Source organism: Alligator sinensis, unplaced genomic scaffold (assembly GCF_000455745.1).
Source record: "Alligator sinensis unplaced genomic scaffold, ASM45574v1 scaffold999_1, whole genome shotgun sequence".
Taxonomy (NCBI): Eukaryota; Metazoa; Chordata; order Crocodylia; family Alligatoridae; genus Alligator; species Alligator sinensis.
The window spans coordinates 356,298-362,690 of record NW_005842571.1 but is presented as its reverse complement, the minus strand read 5'-3'; the positions used below and the strand labels follow the sequence as shown (position 1 = coordinate 362,690).

The 6,393-nt window shown below is 40.2% G+C and overlaps 1 pseudogene; it reads right to left on the bottom strand.

Annotated features, from left to right (window-relative positions):
* Positions 1-524: 524 nt before the first annotated feature.
* LOC102379710 overlaps positions 525-6,393 on the bottom strand; it is an 18,243-nt pseudogene continuing 12,374 nt past the window's right edge.

Here is a 6,393-nt window from a genome sequence, read left to right as displayed (position 1 = left end):
AGGGAAAGACTTCTTAAGGCAGTAGGCTGAGGCAGAGACCTTGGGCAACCCTACCCCCCAAAAACTATCCAGTTCCCCGAGACTCCAAAGCAGGGGTCTAAGGAGGCCACTCTTCCTTTTAAGCTTTGAGAGAATTACAGAAAAAAATTGTGGAGCCCCCTTAAATGGTGTAAATAAAGCAAATTAGAAGAATAAAAACATAATTTATAATGATGCTTTAAATTCCTGAATTCTAGAAGAAATGTCCGTTGATTCCATCACAGCTGATTCTCTACTACCAGCCACTCACCTCCTTTTGAAACAAATTTTAAAAAGAAAAGCTCATGATTATACTCTAGCACTACTAGTTTTGCATTTAGTTGCCTGTCCTTTTATCTGCTTGATTTCTGGAGATTATTTTTTATTCTTATTTGGTATGATTCTGTATACAACTTTTTACTGCTTTAAACTCCGCTCCTGCAATATTAAATGTGTAACTCTAAAACCTTATTTTATAATGTATTAATAATGCTTTCAATCCTAGTGAAGTTATAGAGTTTTATTTAAAATTGAAACACTCAGAGAAGTATACACACACACTCACTTGTTAACAGTATGCCTCTGTAAAAGGTACATGTGTAATAGTTTCCACACTTTTAAAGCATACACTCATTATTCATATTAATACGATTTTTAGTGACTTTCAGTGGGTGTAAAGAGGTGCTAGACAGTTCAGAAAACTAACTTGTTTAGTAAACAAGTCATTAGGCAAGACAATGACAATGTAAGCTTCCTCACGCTGAAACTCCAGAACAAGGTCAATTCAGCTTCTAATTCCATTACACCACTGGTTTCTTAACAGCAGGCTACCAATTATGTGTCTGTAATGATTAGTTGGTGATGTAAGAAGCCATACATTACGAAATTAAGGCAGAAATTATATACAGGTACGCTCAAAGTTATACATTAAGGCATTAAGACAGATACTACTGACAGATCTCCAGATCCTGTGAAAGAAATTTTCTATAGGCACTGCACTGTTCTCATCAACCATTAGAGAAGCCAGCTGAGGCTGGGAGCTGTTGATTAAACGTGATACAAACTATAAGCATGAGGCACCTTATGTTTTTGGCTGGTGAAGCAGTAAAGAATGTGTATCTCTAAACTGGTCCATGTTAACTTAGAGCTGCTGGTCTTTGACGTCATTCAGTTCTCAGTCTTTTTTTAGGCAACCACTGAAATTGTCCGTGAAATTAAAGGCTCCAAGGTAGTTTTCCAGGAGACGTATCATTTTCACAGGCAGAATACTGAAGGGTAGAAAAGGAAAAAGCACACAAAAAATTGTTACATAGAGCCTTGCAACTCATGAGAGTCACTCACCTGATTAGCCCCCATTAAAAGAAAACAGAAGTTCTGCCTGGCTGCAGAAATTCTGGACAAACAGTCTGCATGGCATCCCCATGGGGCAACAAGTATCTCCGGTGTACAGTCAAAGAAACCGAGGCAGAGGAGGTGATTCCTGGTACCTCAAAGCTAGTCTGTCAGAGCCAGGATTGCACCTTGGGAACCCTAGTCCCCAAATGGGGCACATTTTTTGACATACTACCTCAGTCTGTACTTGATAACTTACTATATTACCAAGACATTTAGGAAGTGGGAGGCACATCCCAAAGCTAGTGGGCCTACTCCTGGAGTAGACAATTGATTTTAGAAGTTGCAGTTTAAAAGACAGTCATTTATTTGGGTTCAAGACCATGGTTGCCTAGTTTCAGTGCATTAGGTTCTTACACCCTAGCCCAGGGCAGGGCTTTCAGCATGGCAGACACTCAGAGGTGACAACAGTAAAAAAAACATGAAAAAGTTAACACATTTGAAATTACAGTCTCTTGGCAAACAGCTTTTCTGTCTCTCCCTAGAACTCCCATACATTCTCTCCCAGATTATACCAGTGTGCCTATGACATTTAGAGTAGAAGGAAATCTAGACAGAACAACTAGAGAGAAACAACGTCTCCATGTTTCCCCAGGTAAAAGGAACATTTTTTGTACAGTCTTTTTAACTCCACTAGCAATTCTGCATTTACATACATGTAATGTTTCAGTAATGTCATATTTTCTTGCATCCCATATGTCCCTGAAAACAATACATATCTTGTTTTTGAAAGGCAGAATGAAGAAAAAGCTGTTTCCTTGAAAATATCAGCAAGTATGGCATTTTTACAGGGAAAAAACCAAAACAAAAACACAACACAAGCAGGCCTTTGCAGGGGGAGAGGAAGAAAAGACTGGCTGTTTTCTTAACTCAGGGTACAGTAGACATCACTGGCTGCCACCTAGGTCAAGAAGAGAAAACAGGTCAGACAATTCGTCTGAGCAATCAGTGCCTGCCAAGTCAGCTGGCAGATAATTTGCTGAAGCTGAATTGCCAAACCTTTTCTCATGCTGGATAGACCCCTAAGATGACTCTGCCGGTGCTGCTGGCTGCCCACCTGGCTTGAAGGGTATTTGGGTCCCAGAGGACTGGGCTCTCTACTCCCTGAGTATGTGTCATATAAGTGAGTAAATATGATATTCTGTTATTTTAAACAGGAAAATTAAAATGAGTTTAAAGTAAGCGTTACACTGCTAACTGCTTCTAGAAGTCCATTCAGCCTTTGGAAACCTGAAAAAAAACCCCCAACACCAACAACAATAGAAAAATTGGACGTTAGAGGCTTTTCTACCATTTTACCCATAGAATATTTAAGTAGTGAGTTAATATTGTATCAACTTTCAAATAAGCCATAAGAATATCAAGTAGATTATCCTGGTGCATTGAACTTCAATGGATTGTGTAATCTGCACAAGTTTCAGAACCAGTTTGTTTCTGGAGAGCCAGTGATTATATGACAAGGTCCTTCTGTTGTGTAGGTTCCCCCTTATCCAACCAACAGCTCCAACACTGGGGGTTATGTGCTGCAGCCACATTTGATAGAACTCCAGAGTCAGCCACCTGTGTTTTGTTAAAGGGGTTGCTCTGTGCCCCTAATAAAGCTATGCTGCTTTATCCAGAACATCCACTGCTGTTGGTCTCACCTCTTTGGCATGGATTTTCAGGTAAGCCTTTCAAAAACAGGAGTATTGGGGCACCTGGTCCAACTCAATTCATCTGCCAATCCCTACTGGCTTGCTTGAATACACAGTAGTAGTACTAAGGCATCTTAATCAAGGTAAGATATCTATTGTACTTCTATTGGCTTGTTTTAAATACATTTAAATACATTACTCTCCTTAGATATAGTCAGCAATAGAAAGGTAGCCTCTAGTACTACTTTTTGTGTAAGCTGCCCAAGACTATCCTCTGCAATAAACTCTCTATGGTAATGATTTACCAAACACAGAAGTGACCTGAAACCCACAGAAATTAGTATGTAGCTTGGCTTAGCTTTAACATAAGTTTTCCATATTGTGCTGCAGCATACAAGTTAGAAAATGTGTAGGTAAAGAAAGGAAGATACAATGACTCTTAATTCTTACTTTTTCAGGGCCACTACAATGTATAGGGTTCGTGGCATTATTAGGTACACTTGTTCCCGTAGAACAGCATTTACAATCATCTCAGCTGCATACTCTGAATCTAGACTAGGAATCAGATGTGGCCATCTGGAAAGAAAATATACAGTTAAGACTGCAAAAATGTTCAATGCTTTTCTTTTGGATTTAGTCCTAAATTCCAAGGTACCCAATTGTAGCAGCTTCTGTCTTTATCCCAGCTTCAAATACAAAGTGTTATTCCTCACAGTTCACTATTTTTCCATTTCTAATGTAGAGAGGAAATATTCATTACACCAAATATTTCAAAGTGAAGACCAGTTGATTTATAAGACATCCAAATAAGCAGTCATTTTCAGAGGTACAAGTTCAGGCCAACAGAAGAGAGCCCTTTATTGGTCAACACTAGATATGTGTCTGAAAGTTCTATTACAGTCACAAGTCTTAGATGTAAAATACAAAGTACTTAAATTTTGTAGCCTGAAAAAGTGCCCATGTCCAAAAGCATCAAAGATGAAGCAATAAAGTAAAGCTTACCTTACAATACTTTATGCCTAAGTGATTTCTACTCTTTAAATACAGGAGTAATAAAAGGGAACTAGTAAACCAGGGGTGGGCAAAATGCGGCCTGTGGGCTGGATGTGGATGGCTTGCCAAAACTCAGTAAGCAGCCCTCCGCCCAAAACAATTGCCCACCCCTGTAGTAAACCATTATTTTGTGTGCACCACATGCAAATAGATATTATACCAGAAAAAAACCCTCCCCAGATTCACTCACTTGCTTCTACAGCCATCAAACATGCCCGTATGTATTAGGTATGGACATACGATAGTTGTTTTAACACCAGTTTTCTTCAGAGCATGCATCTCTACATCAATGGATTCTGCAAAGCCCACTGCTGCAAATTTAGTTGAACAATAATCTATAAAACAAACAAAAAAGATAGAAGAGAGAGTTATCGTTTTAGACATTTTCCTTTGAAAAATACATTTTGGTAAAAGCATGATGAGGTGGTATTATCCCTTCCCAGAATGTTACCTGTGAACACACAAAGCAAAATCGTTTTATTTTGGGAGGAAGCCTGATAGACCTATGTTCTAATAAGAGCAGTCTGGGTATCTGGTGCTTTCATGGATCTTCAGCAACAACAATCACCAAGAACCTCAAGCAATTCTAAGATGCCCACATTTCTCAGTAACAAACCTAGCATAAAAACAACCCAGGGTAAAGCTGTCTTTGACACCCTTTATTTCTCTCTCCCATTTTTAATTCTAATTACAATCTTGATTTTTCCCTCAACTTCATTAAGCATATCATGGTCTCCACCTTAGGTGGTGGCTTCTCATCTTCATCTCTGGTACCTCTTCTTTCTTCTATACTTCAAGAAATTATTGTCACTCTCTCTGTTAGTTAAAATGCATGTCTTACCCTTTTAGGCTAAGTACAGACAGTCAAAAAGCCCGAGGCTGAATTGATTCAGTCTTTGCAGGTTAGTCTAAGCTGCAGGGATTGAACTGATAAGCAAATGAACACACATTCACTTTTGATTCAGGAAATGCAGTCACATTCCTGCAGTGGCTCAAGCTAGAAGCTGGGGGGTGCTAGAGCATGACTGCTGGCCACTGCAGAAGGAGAGAGAAGAGAAAAAGCCCTGCTGGAGTGGAGGGGGCATGGCCAGGCCCCATCCTGTGCTCTGCTTGGGGTGGGGTGGGGAGTAGTGGCACTGAATTCATAAAAGCTTGAACAAGAATACTTCTTTCTGTGAAAAACTATAAAGTGAAGAGCAATAAATGCAGCCTGGGCTGTGTGTTCGCTTATTCCTCCTGCTGCCCCTGAGGTCTCTGAGATTTGCAATCCACAATCACAGCAGCAGGACTCTCAGGGTTGCTCATCACTTCCTCTTCCTGCTTCCAGGTGCATCTGGGATTTGTAGTCCATAATCAGAACTAGCACAAAGTTATTAGCAGGGCAGGGCAGCTCTGTACTTGGGGGAGGGTGAGTTTAACCCCCCTTCCCAGGCCCCAGACCCCTGATGAGGTTTGCCTGGGGGGCCCAGTGAGCCATCCCTCACTGCTGCAGCTAGGGAGCAGAGGGGCAGGAACAGCCCTGCTCTCTGAAGCAGACAGCACAGCTCAGCCCAGGGCTGTGAAGCATGCTGGGGGACTCTGATTTAACTTAAATTAGGAAGGGGTTTGGGACAGAAGTTTCATAAACTGGTTTGACCTAAATCACTTAAGTCTGATACTACATTCAACCAGGTTTATTTTAAACCAGTTTCAGCCATTTTGAAACTGGTTTATGTGCACTGAACTTCTGTCCTGTTACAGGTTTAAACCAGTTTCTGATCACTTAAACAGGTTTATGTATAATGTCTGTCCCTAGCCTTATTCATTTTTACAGCTCTAGCTGTGACTCGGGTGTCTTGCTGCTTTTTTGGGACAGTCTGCTTAGAAGACAGACCATATATTTTTGACGCTATAAAATAATACAAAAAAAACCCAACCACCAAAATGCTAGTCAGCTATGGAGGTTGTGGTTCTTTGAATCAGCAAAGTCTGAACTGGGTTTAAATGTAGTACTGGGTGTTTTCACCAAGTCTCATCTCCTTGCCAAATCCCTGCATGTGAGTTTGAGCTACATATCTGAACTTTCAGAATTGGAAGATCCTACCTTAAAGTTCAGCAATATTGAACACTTAGGAAGGCAATTAAGAGGCATTCATAGGTTTTGAAAGTCAGACTATTTTAGGTGTTTGACATGAGAATTTAGGCTTTATTATTGAAAATCTTGGCTGAAGAGTTTAACCCAAATTACATTTACCTTTATTTTCATGAAGAAAGTTCTTTAAAAACATACTAACCTGCTAGTCCACTGGCTCCAGTT